General features: G+C 36.1%; 1 long non-coding RNA gene across 1 annotated transcript in view; it reads right to left on the reverse strand.

The window, feature by feature from the left end:
- Window positions 1–18,466, reverse strand: part of LOC105552478 — a 106,279-nt gene that overhangs the window by 10,199 nt on the left and 77,614 nt on the right. The window contains exons 9-10 of the long non-coding RNA XR_001008016.1: window positions 9,002–9,143; window positions 7,226–7,436 (exon numbers count right to left, since the gene is read on the reverse strand). This is a non-coding gene — a long non-coding RNA (uncharacterized LOC105552478). The remainder of the gene's footprint in view (window positions 1–7,225; window positions 7,437–9,001; window positions 9,144–18,466) is intronic.

The following is an 18,466-nucleotide window of genomic DNA, read 5'->3' on the forward strand; positions in this document are numbered from 1 at the left end:
ACTGTAGGACATTATGTTAAGGGAAATAAGCCAGGCACAGAGACACATATCACGTTCTCACTCATAACTGGGAGCTAAAAAGTAAAAGTAGTGGATAGACCGATGGCTACCAGAGGCTAAAAAGATGTGTGAGGGCAGGGGATAGAAGGAATACTACCTGATGTTTGATAGCACAGTAGGGTGACTACAGTCAATAATAACAACTTATTGACTATTTCAAAATAGCAAAGAGAATTTGGAATGTTTCCAACACAGAGAAATGATAAATGTTTAAGATAATGAATACTCCAGTTACCTGGATTTAGTCATTACATATTGTATGCTTGTATCAAAATATCACATGTACCCCAAAACTGTGCATAACTATTATGTATCCCAAAAAAAGTAAATATTTTAAAAAACACAAGTCTCCTACTACATAGTGAAGGGCAAAGAAAATCAGCTTTGGTCAGACTTCTGAGACAATCCTAAGTAGCTTGAGATTTGAGCTGCTTTGTTTGTTACTTCCAAGAAAAATATGAAGTTTCCTTTCCCCCCCATAATTTTTAAACCCCACCTATTCTATCTTCTAGCCATCACTTCTTTTGTTTAATTCACCATATAGTTGATGTACGCAGCAGGAGGGAATTGTCTAGGGAGACAGAAGAAGAAAGCAAAATAAATGAAGGCTGGTAAGGATTAGAGGAGTGAATGGATACTCATCTCTATTAGTCAGGATTGGCTAGGTCCTGTGATGGTAGCAAATTATCCCAGAGTCTCAATGTCAGTAGTACAACAAAGTCTGATAAAGTCAGGAAGCTCCTCCTGGCATAAAAAGCTCTTCCAAAGCTATTGCTCAAAGAGCCAGACTGTCACCATCTTGTAACTCTGCCATCTTATTAGGCAATCCCAACAAGAAAGAATGGACAGCAGTGATCTCCAACCCCTGGGCTGCAGAACGGTACCCATCTGTGGCCTGTTAGGAACTGGGCCACACAGCAGAAGGTGAGCAGCGGGCCATCAAGCATTACCACCTGAGCGCCACCTCCTGTCAGATCAGCAGGAACATTAGATTCTCCTGGAGCATGAACCCTGTGGTGAACTGCACACATGTGAGGAATCTAGGTTGCATGCTCCTTATGAGAATCTAATGCCTGATGATCTGAAGTGGAACAGTTTCAAGTTTCATCCTGAAACCATTACCGTGGAAAATTTGCCTTCCTTGAAACCAGTCCCTGGTACCAAAAAGTTTGAGGATTGCTGATATAGAGGACTCATTCTTGCTTATTTTTTCCATGGGACTAAAAGTGGAAAACCCCAGTGTGTGTAGCCCATTGACCAGAAATAGTCATGTCACCTGGTCTAACTGCAAGAGGAGGTAGGGAGTACAGTATTCCTGTGTGTTTAAGAAGAGGAAAATAAAACAGGATTTGGAGAACACTTAATATTGCCTCTTCTATGTGACGTGAAAGTGAGAAAATTATGTGATTAAACATAATAGCCTGCAAAGCTAAAGAAACAATGCCTAAAACATCATAATGCATATACATTATAACAGAAAGATAAAAGTCTGAGAATAAATCACTAGCCAAAAACATGCTCAAATATATGAGACCAATTTGTTTTTTGTTACTTGTAACACTGCCCATAATAGGGAAAATCAGGAGAAAAACTGTTTACACCTAAACAAATTAAGGCATATCCATGCCACAGAATATCACCAAGAAATTTAGAAGAATGAGTTACATCTATATACAAAATTTACTGTATGCCAACAAATTCGATATTCTAGATGAAATGGACAAATTCTGAGAACGACACAAACTACCAAAACGGACCTAATTTTTTTTTTTTTCCAACGAAGAGCCCTAGAACAAGTAAGGTGATTGAATTCATAATCAAAAAACTTCTCACAAATAAAGTTTCAGGACCAGTTGTCATCAGTTAATTCTACCAAAGGTTTAAAGAAGAATTTATACCAATCTTTTACAAACTCTTCTGAAAAAATAAAGAGGCCATAAGCAAATCTGAAGGGGAGGAAACACTTCCCAACTCATTCCATGATGCCAGTATTACCCTGCTATTAAAATCACATGCAGATATCACACGGGAAAAAGTCACTAAGCAGGCCAATATATTTTATGACTATAGATCTTCAACAAAATGCTAGCAAACCAAAAACAGCAGCGTTTACAATGAGTTGTACACAATGACCAAGTGTGTTTTATCCCAAGAACTCATAATTGTTTCAACATATGAAAATCAATGTAATATATCATATGAATACAATAAAGAACAAAAAATACATTTTTTATCTCAATAATGCAAGAAAATCATGTGACAAAATTTAACACATTTCTATGATAAAAACCCTTAACAAATTAGGAATATAAAAGAACTTAATCTGATAAAGCATATTTATGATAAAGCTACATGTTCCCTATGGTCAGAAGCAAAACAAGGATGTCTGTTCTTGCTGCTTTTATCTAATATTGTAAGTGAGGTCCTAGCCAGGGCATTTAAGCAAGAATATAAAACACACGATATATAGATAAGAAATAAAAGAGTAAAACAATATGACTTTTTTTTTCTATACAAAAGTCTCAAGGATTTCACAAAAACAAAACAAAACAAAAGCTAAAAACAAGTTCTACAAGGGTACAGTATACAAAATTAACATACCAAAGCCAATTGTATTTCTATACACTGATAATGAACAATCTGAAAATAAAATTAAGAAACAATTTCATTTACAATGGTGTCAGAGAATATATTAATATAATTTTAAAAGTGTAGGAAGTGTAAGACTTATGTACCAAATACTATAAAACATCATTGAAAGTAGCAAACTAACAAAGACTAAATAAATTTTAAAAACCCTATGTTCATAGAATGAAAGAATATTGTTAAGATGGCAATACTCAAATTGATCTACACATTCAACACAATTCCTATCAAAATCTCAGCTGATTTATTTCCAGAAAGTTGCAAGCTGATTCTAAAATTATCTCACGCCTTCTGCCAAAGTTAAATCAGAATGGATGAAAACCTAAAAGCAATAGCTTAGACTCTAAACTCTTATAAGAAAATATATGCATAAATCTTCATGACCTTGGGTTAGACAATGGTTTCTTACATATGATATCAAGAGTACAAGTAATAACAAAAAACAAATGTTAGATTTCCTTAAACAAATGTAAAAGTGTACATCAAAGGACATTACCAAGAAAATGAAAAGACAACCTCTTCACAAGTTGTATAACAGATAAGGGTCTAGTATCCAGAATATATAAAGAACTCTTACAACTCAACGAGAAAACAGATGAAAGGTGTGAATAGACATTTCTCCAATGATGATAGACACATTCCCATAAGCACATGAAAAGATGCTCAACATCATTAAGCCCAAACCACAATGAGGTGCCACTTCACCCCCACTAGAGGCTATTATCAGAAAAACAGACAACAGCAAGGATGTGTGGTTATCTTCCAATATATCTGATGTGATTGTAAAATGGTGTCTCCACATTGAAAAACAGTATGACAGTTTCTTAAAGCTAGTGTTACCATGCCTGAAACCAGGTGCTACAATGTGACCCAACAATTCCAATCCTAGGCTCATATGCAAGAGAGATGAAAACATATGTACATAAAACGTATCCTTATAAACACTTGTACATGAATAGTCATAGCAGCATTATTCATAATAGCTAAAAAGTAGAAACAACACAAATGTCCATTGATTGGTAAATGGATAAACAAAATTTGTTATATATACACAGTGGTGTATTATTCAGCCATAAAAATGAATGAATTACTGATATATGCTACAACATGGGTAGACCTTGAACACATGCTATGTGAGAAAAGGCAGATGCAAAAGACCACAGATTCTACTCATGTAAAATGTCAATAGCAGGCAAATTCTTATACACACAAATTAGATTAGTGCTTGCCTGAGGTTTGGGGAAGGGAAGAAAAATAAGGAGTTTGTTTCTTTTTGGGTGATGACAATGTTCTGTAATTAGTATTATTGATGGCTGCACAACTTTGTGAATTTACTAAAACCCACTGAGTGGTTTAACTTAAGAGTAAATTTTATGGTACCTGAAAAATAATTATGGTATGCAAAAATGCATAAGAAAAAAATTATCAAGTTATATTGTCAATGGAGAGAACAAAGTTGTAGGTTAAAATAGAATATAATCCTAGCTATTTAAAATGTTTGCTTATCCATGTACACATTTATGTGTGAAAATGCATAAGAACTAAAGTGATGTATGTTGAACTCTTAACAGTTGCTACTTCTGAAGAAGAGTACAGTATTGGGAAGATTTTTAAGGGAGGACTCTATATACTTTGTCTTCTTTGAATGTTATATAAGGAGCACATGTTCATATGTTATAGAAAAACTAAAAGTAAAATAAAGTTAGGTGTTATAAAATATAAACACTATTTTACCCCACTTTCAATGCCCAGTTCAATTCTCCCCATTTTATAAAGTCTTCCCTACTCAGGCCGGGCACGGTGGCTCACACCTGTAATCCCAGCACTTTGGAGGGCAAGGCAGGCGGATCACCTAAGGTTGGGAGTTCGAGACCACACTGACCAACATGAAGAAACCCCGCCTCTACTAAAAATACAAAATTAGCTGGGTTTGGTGGCCTGTAATCCCAGCTGCTCGGGAGGCTGAGGCAGGAGAATCGCTTGAACCCAGGAAGTGGAGGTTACAGTGAACCAGAGATTGTGCCATTGCACTCCAGCCTGGGCAACAAGAGCGAAACTCTGTCTCAAGAAAATAAAATAAAATAATAATAAAGTCTTCCCTACTCCATCATTTACTGATTTGTTTTATCTGCACTCTTAAAACTCTTTCCCTTTATACACTACATAATTTAGTGCCTTATCATACATTTAACTAAACTGATTACATGGGAGAACCCTTGATAAACTGTAAAACATAACATAAATGCCATGCCAATATCAATATGTTGGGCAATGTCTTTTGGAATTGTCAGTGTGAAATTAAGAATAGCAAAGCTAAAAATGGAGGCCAAGGTCAAAAGTTAGAAAAATTATGGGCGAGCTGCCAAACCTAAGTCCTTAAAATAATAGTGATGTCACAGGTCAAATGGAAGTTTTATATTTTGGGTTGACATAAAGACAGACTTCAAATATAATAATTTCTGGGCAAATCTAAGCAAGCAGTGTTTGATAAGAAAGTAAGCAATTATAACAGGTCCAGAATTCTCATAGAAAAACAGTAACAACAACAACAACAAAAAACAAGACGTAAGTGGAAAGGTACGTCCCAAAATAGTCTCAAAGGCAAAGTTTTTGTACATCATATAGTTTTTATTTTTGCACTCACATTTTCTCATATGTTACCCTCAGTTTCCCAATTACATTGCAAGATTGGAATATACCAAGATTTGTTGGATTTAGGAAAAATGCTTATATTTATCGTGCAGCCTCTATATGATTAGATTACATACCTGATTAGTTTTATTGATTTAACTGATAGGTACTGAGCAGTTACAGTGGGGTTGAAAACTAAAAATTTACTTTCCAAAAATATTAAGTCTGTTCCAACTAAACCCAAAGTAAATATTGAGTGGTCACGATCACCTAATAAAACGTGTGGTGCCTGTTTCACAGGGGTCATGAAAAATCTGACGTGGAAAACAAAGTAGAAGAGGGAGTTTGTCAGTGCTTGATTTTATCTGACTGTCCCAAACAGCCAAAGTGTCTGACTGAATTTTTAAAATTAATCCTTGTTTCTAACTTTCACTAATGATATTATGATTATTGTTAGTGTTCTAATAGCAGATAATGTGTATTGAGGGTATACCTTGTACTGGGCCCTCAGCAGAACATTTTTATATATAGTATCTCATTTAGTACACCAGTGCTATAAAGTAGTAACTATAATCACATATATTGGACAGACGAGGAAACTGAGGTTGAAGGAGTATCAACAACTTGACCATGACCACATAGTAAGTGATAACGACATGACTCCATTTTAAGCCTAACTCTCCAATTTATGTTCTTTACTTAAATACTACTCTAGCTATACAATACTTAATATCCAAACATCACTCAGGATCCTGGGTTCCCATCCTATCCTGCCATGGTCATCTCCTTCAGGACCTCAAAGGAAGTAATTGTCTAGAGCACAAGGGGAATTAGGGCTTCAGCCTTCAACCAACCCCAATAAAATAACTAGTGAATTAGTCTAGATTCTGCCAGTGACTCTTCTTGAGGAGGCAAATGCTGGGCAAAGTGGCTTCCTTTTGCTTTTTGTCCTGGGCCCACCATCTACTTACTGTGCCAGTGCTGAAGAAGTGTGAGTCTAGAAAGAAATGGCCAATCCAAGAGCAAGATGGAGTTTGAGCTGAACACAAAAAGTATCCATTTTTTAAATTTGGCTAAATAACCAGGCACAAAAAATGCCAACATCAACCTATCAAGGGAAATTCTGCAAATAATCTACTTCTGTGATGACAGTGGATTTGATTAGATGATAAGAAAAGGAAACTTCCAGAGCTAAGGAGAATGAAATCAATTTTCTCCAAAAGATGAAGGTTCTAGAAAGTTATTTCCAGTGCCTCCATTAACCTGGCAGGCAGGAATACACACTTTTAATTTGCCTGGAACTGATGACACCAGGAACAAATTAAATATGTAATCAATCATACTTTTAAATGGAAAAGCAATAGGTTTCTGCTTACAGATAGCTTGAGAGAGAGATCCAGAAGGTGTAGCATTCATCTGAGTGCAAAGCTCACATTAGAGAGAAACTTTACCTTTATGATTAATAAGGAAAATATTTTCAAGACGCCAGTTTTTTGTTTTTAGAAAGTGATATAATATAGAAATGAGAGAAAAAGAAAAAGGTAGAAATTAGGTTACTCCTGAGAAATCAGTGTTTATTTGGGCTAAAAATCAGTAACAATGCCAAAGAAAGAAAAAAAAGAATTCACATAAATTGGAAAGGAAATATGGCTGTTAATGAAAAGGAGCACACAAACAAACCTCCAATGCACAAAGCAATGAATCCCTCACTATCCCATATTTCAAATGAACCACTAGAGAGGGAAAAAATTGATAGCAACACTTGCAGCTGAAAAAACTCTTGCAGGGATAAATTATCCTCTTTCTTCATGTTGCATTTTCCCCATGATATTCCTCTTGGTATTAGGCAACTCTTTTAAAAGAAGATACTTGCAAGCACTGACCTCGCCTTTGACTATTTGTCTGTCTCCACAGTTCTTCGCAGATATTACTGAGCATCACCATAGATGTCCTTCTTCACCTCTTTATCCACAACTGAGGTATATCCACCTCAAAGCCTCCAGAAGTCCACACATTAGATCCATCAGCACAAATCTGCAAAAGCCATTTCTCACTGAGTGGATGATGATGCAATGTATTAGTCTTCTATCACCGTCTCTCTGATTATTTTCAAAGACATAGCTACTTATCATTAGTAATCTAGTTAGCGCTAGTAGAAACAGCAGCAGCAGCAAACATCCTATATACCCTCCTAACCCCACCTCATTCTTGTGAGATGTTGCTACTATTTGAATTATTATCCCATTTGTAACTTAACCTCAAATAGGAGATTATGGGTTTCTTTTTCTTTCTTTCTTTTTCCCAATGGGGCTAAAGCCAGCAGGGAATCTTCATCAAAATTCACCATAAGGCCCATTTGTTTGCCATTTCCCTTCCCCCAAGTCACATATTCCTCCCACCCTGCTGTGAACTGCTCAGAGCAGAGGAATGACCCGTGGAATCTCATGGTCCTGTGGAGGTCCAAATCAAGCTGCTCCTGTTTGCCAAATAAAGATGACATATATTTACCGTCTCTGGACACCCCTCCAAATAGTAGTATATTAACAACTTTATTTTATTCTGTATTTTAGGAAATGACATCACTTTCCTCATGAACAGGTGCAAATACTGCTGACATTTAGAACACTCCTCAAAGGTAGGGACTAAAGATCTAGGCTTGCATGATTGTTAGTTCTTACTGGAGACCAATATCAGAGGGCATTCTTGGGTGGTTATTATTGTTGTTTGGTTATTGCATTCTTCCTCTCTGTTCTGATGAGACATAACTATGCCAGAGTCATACTTCATATTCATCTATAGGAACATCTGGCCCATGTCTAACATTTAATTTCCACACCATTAGAGTCAAACAATACATGTACATCAGTAGATAATGTAATGCATTATCACACAAGGCAGAGAGTAGCAATTTATTAGCCTAATTTAAAATAGCCTTCAGCAAAAAATAGTGCATCTTAATTCAGAGTTTTGAATGGAATGACATGTTTTCAAGTAAAATTCAAAGGTATATACTCAGACATGCTTTGGAAAAAGTTTCCTACATATATTGTCTTCTGCATTATTCAAGGAGGGAAGATCAATTCTGTTTTTTATGTTCCAAACAAATCTAATCCATAATAATACAAAAAAAAAGATAGCCTTGGGAGAAAATAAGAAAAGGAATTCCTTGGAACATAACTTAGAAATCACAATTTCAGCGTACAGGCTGCTAAGAATCTCTTTGCACATACTTAAAATCACAAAAAATTTTTTGCTTTGGATGTAGCATGAATTTTGTCTCTATTTCCTCTCTAAGACATTTTCATTACTATTTTAGGTTTGTAGACAATGAATATGTAGAGTGTTAGTTTGTCTTTGTAGGAGAATATTATAACTTTTGTGAGAATTTAAGTGATGTAATATTAGAAAGTAGCTTAAGCTATACAGCTTGCAAAAATCATTGTAATTATTACAAACATTCAAATATCTTCTCAGTTCTTATTAATGAAAACCAACCTCTGCTTTTTTAACACATATATTTGATATAGGAAGATACCCAGTGCTTGTTAACACTGACAAAAACCTTCTCCACTTCCTTAAATAATACAATGGAAATTATAGTATATGTTTAGAGCATATATAGATTAGCACAAATTCTAAATTCTGTGACACTTACCAGCCTCACCAGCATAGCCATAAAGCACATTGCATATGACAATTCAGCCTTAGAAGAGATGGAGAAAATTTGTCGTCTTGAGGTCCTCAATAGTACTTAAGCTGCTATTGAGACTTCTCTCAGCAATGATATGCAAGTCCATGGCCAGGCCCTGTGGTGAATGCAAATGACATAATTTTTATGAGCTTTCAGATTAATGGAAGAAGTAAGGGATGCACATACGTAACCAGAATACATAGTATAAAGTGCTGAATGCCATAAGAAAGTTGGAAAAATGCTGTGGGAGATAAGGGAGAGAGGAACTGTTTCTGGCTATGGGCAACAGAAAGGCTTCAAAAAAGGAATTAGCTTTGTGCTGGAACTTGGAGGACAGGCTACATACTGGAAATGTTCAGTGATACAGCCCAGAAGGCAAGGTCCTGGTTTCTAAACAGAGTCACCGAGGGAGTACAGAATTAATGTGGATCATCCTGACCCCAAGTCCCCACATCCTACTACTAAATTTTCTCCTGATAGTACTAATCCTTAGCTTGAATTCATCAATTAGGTTAGAAATATTTGCTCCAGTTCAGCTCTTGAGATCTTATATCTGAAACCTATATAGTGATTAACATTTTGTTCCCCTCTATCATACTCTGTCATTGTATGTGATCAATTTGGTTTGGTATTGCTACCACCTGTGCTGTGACTAAAGTGGGAGCAAATGCAGAAACCACCCAGGATGTTAAAATTTTGTACTAATTCCTGACTGCTTGAACTAATTCCAGTGAACTTCAACCTTTTACAAGTCAGTTCCCAAAATATATTGTTACCGTTGATAGTCTTCAAATGAGTTTGTGGCTCCCATTGGCATAACTTTATCCCAAAAGCCTTGAGCTTATCATATATCCAGTAATTTTGTCAGCAATCTCAAATAACTATTTACATGTGCCATACCTTATGCCCAATCTGTGGCACAGGGGCAGATATGCAAATTAGGTCTCCCAGTCTTCCAGAGTTTTCTAAAGCTGGGCGTGTATTGTGACCTTGAGTTTCATCTTTCTGATATATATTATAATAAATGTAACAAAATAAATTAAAAATAAGGGTAAAACTTAGAAATTCACCTTCCCAGTCTCCATTCCTCAGCCTCAGTCTCATTTCCCAGAGACAATTACATTTAAATATTTCTAATTTTAGTTCTAGTGTTTGTCACTATAAGTACTGGGCTTTAGATAGCTTATACAGACTCCATTCTACAAAGAAGAGAAATTTAGTTCCCTTACTAGAGTCTTCTCCTATTTTCATTCTGATTTACACTATTTTCAGTTTTTCAAGTGGTTGCCTTCGTAATTTTAAATGATATTACTCCTTCAATTTTGAGATTTCGACATTGAAAATCATACAAGATTCTTTCTTCTGCTCAATAATATTGAGTGTCCACATGGATCAAATGCTGCACTGGATTCTAGCAATAAAATGAGTAAAAACAGACATAAATCCTGCCATAGTGAAAATCACCACTTAATGAAAAGGGTGATCAATAATAACAAAACAAAATAAATTATAAGTATGGCCCAAAATAAAATCATTATGAGATAAGTCATGAGAATTTATATTAAGGAGGTCAGGGATAGTTTCTCAGAAGAGACCACCCTTGATAAGAAATTTGACCAATGAGTAGGATTTAACTATGTGGAAAATTGTAGCAAAAGCTTTCTAAGCAGAGGAACAGCTTGTGCAAAGACCCTGTGGCGGAGAAGTAATGATGAGTGTCAGTGGGACTCAAGTGGAGAAAGTCAAGAACTGCAGAGACATAAAAAAGAAAAGATAAATATCGACCGGCCATTTGGAACTTTGCAGCATTTATAAAGGAGTTTCGCCTTTATCCTAAGATCGAGGAAAAGTCACTGAATTCTGATCAAATCATGATCAGAATAAGGTTTTTGAGAGTTTACCCTAATTACAGCTTAGTGGATGTAAAGAAATAAACTGAAATTTTATTTCTTTCCCTATAGATCTTATTGTTCAGTCTTAACATTGCTTTCAAATTGGCAATAATTTTATTATTTTTATTAGCTTATAACTATACATAAGCCTTCAATATTTCCTCTGTAAATTGAGTGTAAATGTTAAAAACAATAAAAATATCTACTACCCTATGTCCTAGCAATCCCATTCCTAGGTATTTTCCCATCCACAAATGAGTGCACACATCCACCAAAGTATTGTGGAAAGATGTACATAACAGACTCATTTATGACAACCAAGAACCAAAACCAAGTCCAATGTCCAACAACAAAAATGGCTAAATTATAGCATGTAAAGAAATACTACACAGCAATGAAAAGAGAATGAACAACTGGTAAACATAATGACAAGGATGACTCTCACCATGGCAGAAATTAGACACAAAATAATACACACCATTGGATTACATTTGGATGAAGTTTAAGAACTGGCAAAACTAATGAATGAAGAAAGAAGTGTGAATGGTGATTACTATTTTGAGAATGGAAGGGTATGACTAGAAAGGGGCATAAAGACTACTTTTGGGTGCTGGAAATGTTATATATTTTCATCTTAGTAGTGTTTACTTAGGTGTATACATCTTTAAAACTTGATCAAACCTCCTAAAGATTAGTGAACTTGATACTCATTTGACCACATATATTCTACCTCAGTAAAAAATGTAAAAAACAATAAACAGCATTTAAAATACTAAGATATTGCAAATATGTCATCCAGATCCAAGTGAGATATCTGGCACATATTCATATGTGCCCCTGCAAGGAGATTATCTTAAGAGTGAAAGTCAAATTCATTCTTTAAAAAATATTCTATCACTTTCTCAGAATCATGCCGTATGGACAGTGAACTTCCAAAGTCTACATGTCAGAAAATGTCTTTATTTCACTCTGACTTTATTAATTGTTTGGCTCCAAATCATTTTCTGTCAGAACATGGAGAGAGTTGTTGCATTGTTTTCTAGAATATGGTGTTGTTAATGAAAAGTTTAAAGTTATTTTGAGTTTTATAACTTTTAAAATTTTATTTGAAAGCTGTAAGAAATTTTTTTACACACAGTGTTCTGAAGTTTCACCATAATTTATGTAGATACATTAGATTTCTACTGCAGCTTAACAAATTACCACAAATGTAACTTTAAAATAATACTCATTTATTATAGCACAGTTTGTGAAGGTCACAGGAAAGGCCAGCTGAATCCACAGCACAGAGTCTCTCAAGGTTAAAATCAAGGTGTTTACTAAGCTACATTCTCAACTGGCTAGGGAAGCGTCGACTTCCGCACTTCCTCACGTTTCTGGCAGAATTCACTTCCTTGAAGCTGTAGAATTTATGGAAGCTTGCTTTTTCAAAGACAGCCATAGAAAGAGAATCTCTTCTTCCTGTCTCTAGTCCAGGGAGCCTTTTTAAAGGACTTGCTTGATGAGGTCAGGCACACCTAGAATAATCTCCCTTTTGATTAACAGTCAACTGACTGGGGACATTAATTCTATCTGAAAACATTCCTCATCTTTGCCACATAACGTAACCTAGTATGGGAATGACATCTATCAGAATCAGGGGTCTCTCCCTATATTTAAGAAGAAGAGATGCCATAGGGCATGTACACAGTGGGTGGGATTCCTGGGGGGTATTTTAAAACACTGCCTATCATGTATTTTTCACACAATTCCTTTTCCTTTTTTTCTTTTTCTTTTTTTTTTTTTTTTTTTTGAGATGGAGTCTCCTTCTGTCATGAAGTCACCAGGCTGGGGTGCAGTGGTGCAATCTCAGCTCACTGCAACCTCCGCCTCCAGGGTTCAAGTGATTCTCCTGCCTCAGCCTCCCGAGTAGCTGCGTGCAACTACAGGTGCGCACCACCGTGCTAAGTTTTGAATTTTTAGTAGAGACGGGGTTTCACTATGTTGATCTGAATGGCCTTGATCTCTTCACCTCATGATCTGCCCGCCTTGACCTCCCAATGGGCTGGGATTACAGGTGGGAACCACTGCGCCCAGCCCTTTTTGATACTTTGATAACCACAAAATTCTGAATAATACTAAGCTCAAATAATTGTTGAGTAAAGAAATAAACAGATACTTTACAGCTCCTTTCAAATCTGGAGATGTGAATCTTTACTCTGCCCAAAGAAATTTTCCTGTTGCATCTTCAATAATGTGTTTTACTTTTTTTGTGAACACTTTGATTGATATATTTTAATAAATATTATTCATAGCTCAATATTTTCACCCATTTAAAAAACTTTTTTGTCTTTTTCTTTATGTTCTATATATATGTAGAGAGATATTTATGAATATTTTGTATCACCAACTTTAACAATTTGTGTCCAAGTTGTTATTCAGTTATCCTATCCAGTATTTTATTTTGACAATCATACGCATTTCTAAGGACCAGTTCTAGTTATTTTATCTTATTCAATTCTGGATATAATGGCTTCTTAGATCTCTCTGAGAATACCAAAATGATCATGTTTAAGTTTTCTTCCTGAATTATCTATTTCTTTCCAGAATCAAGTTTCTTTTTATAAGGCCCCTTGTTGCTGCTTCTACGCATGTATCTGGTGATTCTTGATTATCCACTCACAGTTGTTCATGAACCACTAAGTAATTTGGATATAGTGGATGAGTCTGTCTCCAATGCGCCATGCTCTTTCCATCTTTGTACTTGAGCTCATACTGTGACTCCATCTGCATCTGTTAGGCCTTCTTAGTTCCAAAATTCACAAATAGCTCCCATCTTTTAGTATTCACTTACAATGAATAGCACACAGTACATGGTGTAGAAGAGTTTTTTATTTTAATTTTTAGAGACAAGCTGGAATGTCACCCAGGCTGCGGTACAGTGGACTGATCATAGCTCCCTGCAGCCTCAAACTCCTGGGCTCAAGTGACCATTCCATCTCAGCTTCCCAAGTAGTTAGGACTACAAGTGTGTGCCGCCATACCTGACTAATTTAAAAACAAAAACAACAACAACAAAACCCAAAAACTTTTATAGACGGGGTCTTGCTATTTTGCCCAGGCTGGTCTTGAACTCATGCGCACTCAAGCGATCCTCCTCCCTTGGCCCCCCAAAGTGCTTGGATTACAGATATGAACCACCATGGCTGGCTTCCAGTTTGGAACCTAATATCAGTTGAACTTACATTAGCAAGTCACTGATGTGGTTTGCCTCTGCAACTTGTGGTCTGTTTTTCTATTATTCTCCCTTGAAATAGTGGGATGACTGCAGGCTTTGTCTACATGGGTAAAGTGTGCATTGTAGCATGACTGATTTTAGTATGTATCAAAAGGATCCAGCCAGTTGGTTTAGGGTCCAGCCAATATGGATGGACTTACTCTGGTGTGTGATGTCATCCATTACTCTGGGAACATATTATCGTTTTCCCCTCTTGGTCAGATCTGCCTTCCTTTTAAAATATCTGGTCTGTTGGACGGTTTACATTAGTCTCTGCTCTACTTTTTCGTGTATCAGCACCTGTATTTCTAGTTCTCCTCTGGCAAACTGTTGCATTTCCTTAATGGCAGCTCTCTGCTTGTATCACAGGATAGAAATGGCTATGATTCACATGGGGAAGTGTGTCTGGGGTGCCAAGACATTAGTAGCTCAGTTGTTTCATAGAGAGTATGTGAATTAATTCCTTGATAATTACCGTAGCCCATTTCTGCTCTCACTGCTTGACAGTTCTGAGCATATGGACTTCCTCTTCTCTGCCAGAAAGAAGAGCTTCCACTCTTATTGCATCATTTGACTCTGTTCTGGTGGTTTATTATTAATAAGATTCCATCTCCTTTCTATCTTTCAGGTGAATGCTAGATCAGAAAATTCTTACTAATTGAGAGCAGGACTTAATGCACAAGCAAAACTTATTATATCATGGTTCTTTTAATCAATCTTTGACTATCTAGTTTGCAAACAATAATAAGTACTGTAGAAGATCAAAAGGAAGAAAAAGGTCTCGTCATCCCAGGACTTTGGAATCTAGGAGGATTCAAATAATAATAATGAAGGAATAAGAACATTAAGAGGCACAAAAGAAATAAATGAGCATGTTATGAATCATACAGAATCAAACTTTTGAACTGACTACTGCAGAAAAGCCTGATATGTTTGAATCATGAATTAGGGCCCACGCCAGTGAGGAGCTACCATGACCTCATTCCCAAGCTGTGTGTAGGATAAAGTTGCTAAATCTGAAGGGCTGGTAGCTCAAGAGGATAATGTCTAATAGTGATGAAGCTATTGCTCAAATAAGTGGAACGAGTTTCAGGCTCTTCCCAGGTGCTGCCTTGGGCTTCTCTGTAAGTTATTATATGCTTAGTAATTGAGGGTAAGACTTAAAGCACAAGCAAAACTCACTATATCATGGTTCTTTTAATAGAAAAACTATTAAAAAATATAATAAATATGATAAAAACTATTTACTCATAGCATATATATTTCCTCCTGATATCTAATTATGTGCTTACTTTCATTTCCCTTTCTTATTTAGCATAGATGTACAGACCTGGATTTGAGTCCTTCATTCATTACTCATGAACTGGTTAATCTTAGTTGAGTTCTTAAGTCTCCTTAACATCCCACTTATATAAAATAGGGTCAATAGTAGGACGTAATAAATAGGATTGTTTTGAGGAAAGTACACAGTACCTAACAAGTAATAAGAATTCAATAAATGCTAGTTACTTTTACTATTTATGTTTTTTGCCATATTTATTTATTTAATAGAAAACCTATTGTATTGTCAGGAGTAAATATATAATGCACCAGGGCACATTCGTTTTCTGTTTCTGTGCAATAAATTACCACAAACCCAGCAAATTAAAACAGCACAAATTTATTATCTCACAGTTTCCATAGGTCGGAAGTCTGGACATGGCAAGACTGGTTTCTCTGCTGAGGGTCTCATAAGTCTGAAATGATGGTGTCAACCAGACTGAGTTCTTGGCTGGAGACTCTGGAGAAAAACTGACTTCCAAATTCATTCTCATTTTTGGCAGAATTCAGCTTCTTGCAGTTATAAAACTGAGGTCTTTGTTACTTTGCTAGCTGTCAGCGTGGGGCTGCTCTCAGCTCCTAGAGGCCACCCTTACCATATGGCCCCCTTTCTATTGCAGTTGTTGTGCCAAGTCAAATCCTGTCATATTTCAAGTCTTTAACTTTGTCTTTGTCCTCTAGACCCAGATTTAAGGGGCTCCTGTGATTCGGTTGGGCCTATCCAAATCATCTCCCTTTTGGTTAACTCAGAGTCAACTCATTAGCATCCCAAATTACATCTGCAAGATCTTTGCTGTGTAACTTAACCAGAGTGATGTCCTTTCATATTCAAGCGTTCCTCTTACAGTTAAAGGGAGGAAATTATACAAGAATGGGTCCTTGAGAATCATTTTAGAATTATGACTATCACACAGGGTCTCAGAAATTGCATTCCCCATGACACCAACACTAAAGGAGGAGAAAAACTATTAAACATCCCCTTCCCCTTCCTCCATTCATATCTACCCCCATTAATTTCATCCATGCGCAGCCAAACTCCTCTGAAAAGAGAAAAGCAAGAAATTCCTTATTGTGGTGAGAGGATTCTGCCCTTGCACTTTGTATTGAGGTCTATTTTTACTAGGCTAAATCAGCAGTATAAGGGACTTAAGGTAAGAAATGCTTTACTTTTTCTATTCTTAACCTGAGAATCAACCTGAAAACCCTGATCCCCCTACCAAGAAAAGGGAAATGAATCAAATTTACATTGACAAAGTATCTACAATAGGCATGGCACAAGCTTTACATATTTATATATAAGTTCACTTCCTTCTCAACAGCGTGTCTGAATATTATCTCCATTTTATGGAAGACAAACCTAGGAGATAAAATAACCTGCTCAAGGCCACAGAAGTGAAATAAAGAAGCTAGAACTTTCATCTAGGCTGAGGATTTTTAAATATGTTAGTACAAGCCCTAGATGTCAGCTACTAAAAAAGACAACTATTTTTATTAGCAGATGTGAGACAGGCATGAGGATGTACAAGTTACTTTGCTTAGCATCATGAGCAAAGCTTCATTGACCTTCAAGGAAAGTGTCTAAAGATCTAAATTTAGTTCCAGGGCTTGCCCTACTAAAGCAGTCATCATACTGGTAAAATTCTCATTCTCATTCATCCACAGACCATAAGCCAGTGTCCCAACTAGGGACTTGAAGATGAGTCTACAATGATGACCAGAGTGGTGCTGAGTCAATTTCATTGCTCCTTTCCTAGTCAAGAAGGCTTAAGTAATAGTGTGAAAATACCTGAAACCCCAAACCCTGGTGGAGAAGACACTGCTGTCATGGCAACATTCTAAGTGTATTTTATTTATTCATTTTTTTACAGAAAAATATTTACAGTGGTTTACACAGATTTTCAAAATATGGCAAAATAACATAAATAGTAAAAGTAACTAGCATATATTGAATTCTTATTACTTGTTAGGTATTGTATACTTTCCTCAAAACAATCCTATTAATTAGGTCCTACTATTGACCCTATTTTATATAAGTGGGATGTTAAGGAGGCTTGAAAACACAACCAAGATTAACCAGTTGATGAATAATGAATGAAGGACTCAAATCCAGGCCTGTATATCCATGGTAAACAAGAAACGGAAATGAGAGTAAGGACATAATTAGATATCAGGAGTAAATATATATGCTATGAATTACTATATACTTGCTAACGGAAGGAGACAAATTGGACTTAAAACTTTCAGATGGTACAAAGAAAGAAAATTGATATATCACTAGCCTCAATGTCTATTTCTAGTGTTCCTCAGATAAAATCCATTACTCAACTATATATGACCAGTGTGAACATACTCAGTATGACAAGTAAAAACATTCTTTTTGATTTTGGAGTTTTTTTGTTTGTTTTCTGTTTTTGTTTGTTTGTTTGTTTTTTGTTTTTTTGTTTTTTGTTTTATTTGAAATGGGGCCTTGCTCTATTATCCAGGCCGGAGTCCAGTGGTGTGATCATGGCTCACTGTAGCCTTGTAGCCTCGATCTCCTGGGCTCAAGCAATCCACCCAACTCAGCCTCTTGAATAGCTGGGACTTCAGGCAGTATATACACCCCACCACACCAGGCTAAGTTCTAAGCTTTTCTTTTTTTTTTTTTAATTTTTTTTGGAGAGACAGGATCTTACTATGTTGCTCAGGCTGGTCTCAAACTTCTGGTATCAAGTGATCCTCCCACGTCAGCCTCCTAAAACAATGAGATTACAGATATAAGCCAATGGTCCTGGCTAAAAAACATTCCATTTAGAATATTTGTGGAGAGCACCCTGCATTACTGTATGTATATCTAAGAGCTAATATTGCTGAACATTTATTCTGGGTCAGGCAGTTTATGTTTGTTTTATCCTTAATTCTTATCATCCTGTGGTATGAGTACTATTATTATTCTCATTTTACACATGAGCAAATTGAGACTTAGAGAGA

The sequence above is a fragment of the Mandrillus leucophaeus genome, unplaced genomic scaffold, assembly GCF_000951045.1.
Source record: "Mandrillus leucophaeus isolate KB7577 unplaced genomic scaffold, Mleu.le_1.0 Scaffold56, whole genome shotgun sequence".
In the NCBI taxonomy this organism is placed as follows: Eukaryota; Metazoa; Chordata; class Mammalia; order Primates; family Cercopithecidae; genus Mandrillus; species Mandrillus leucophaeus.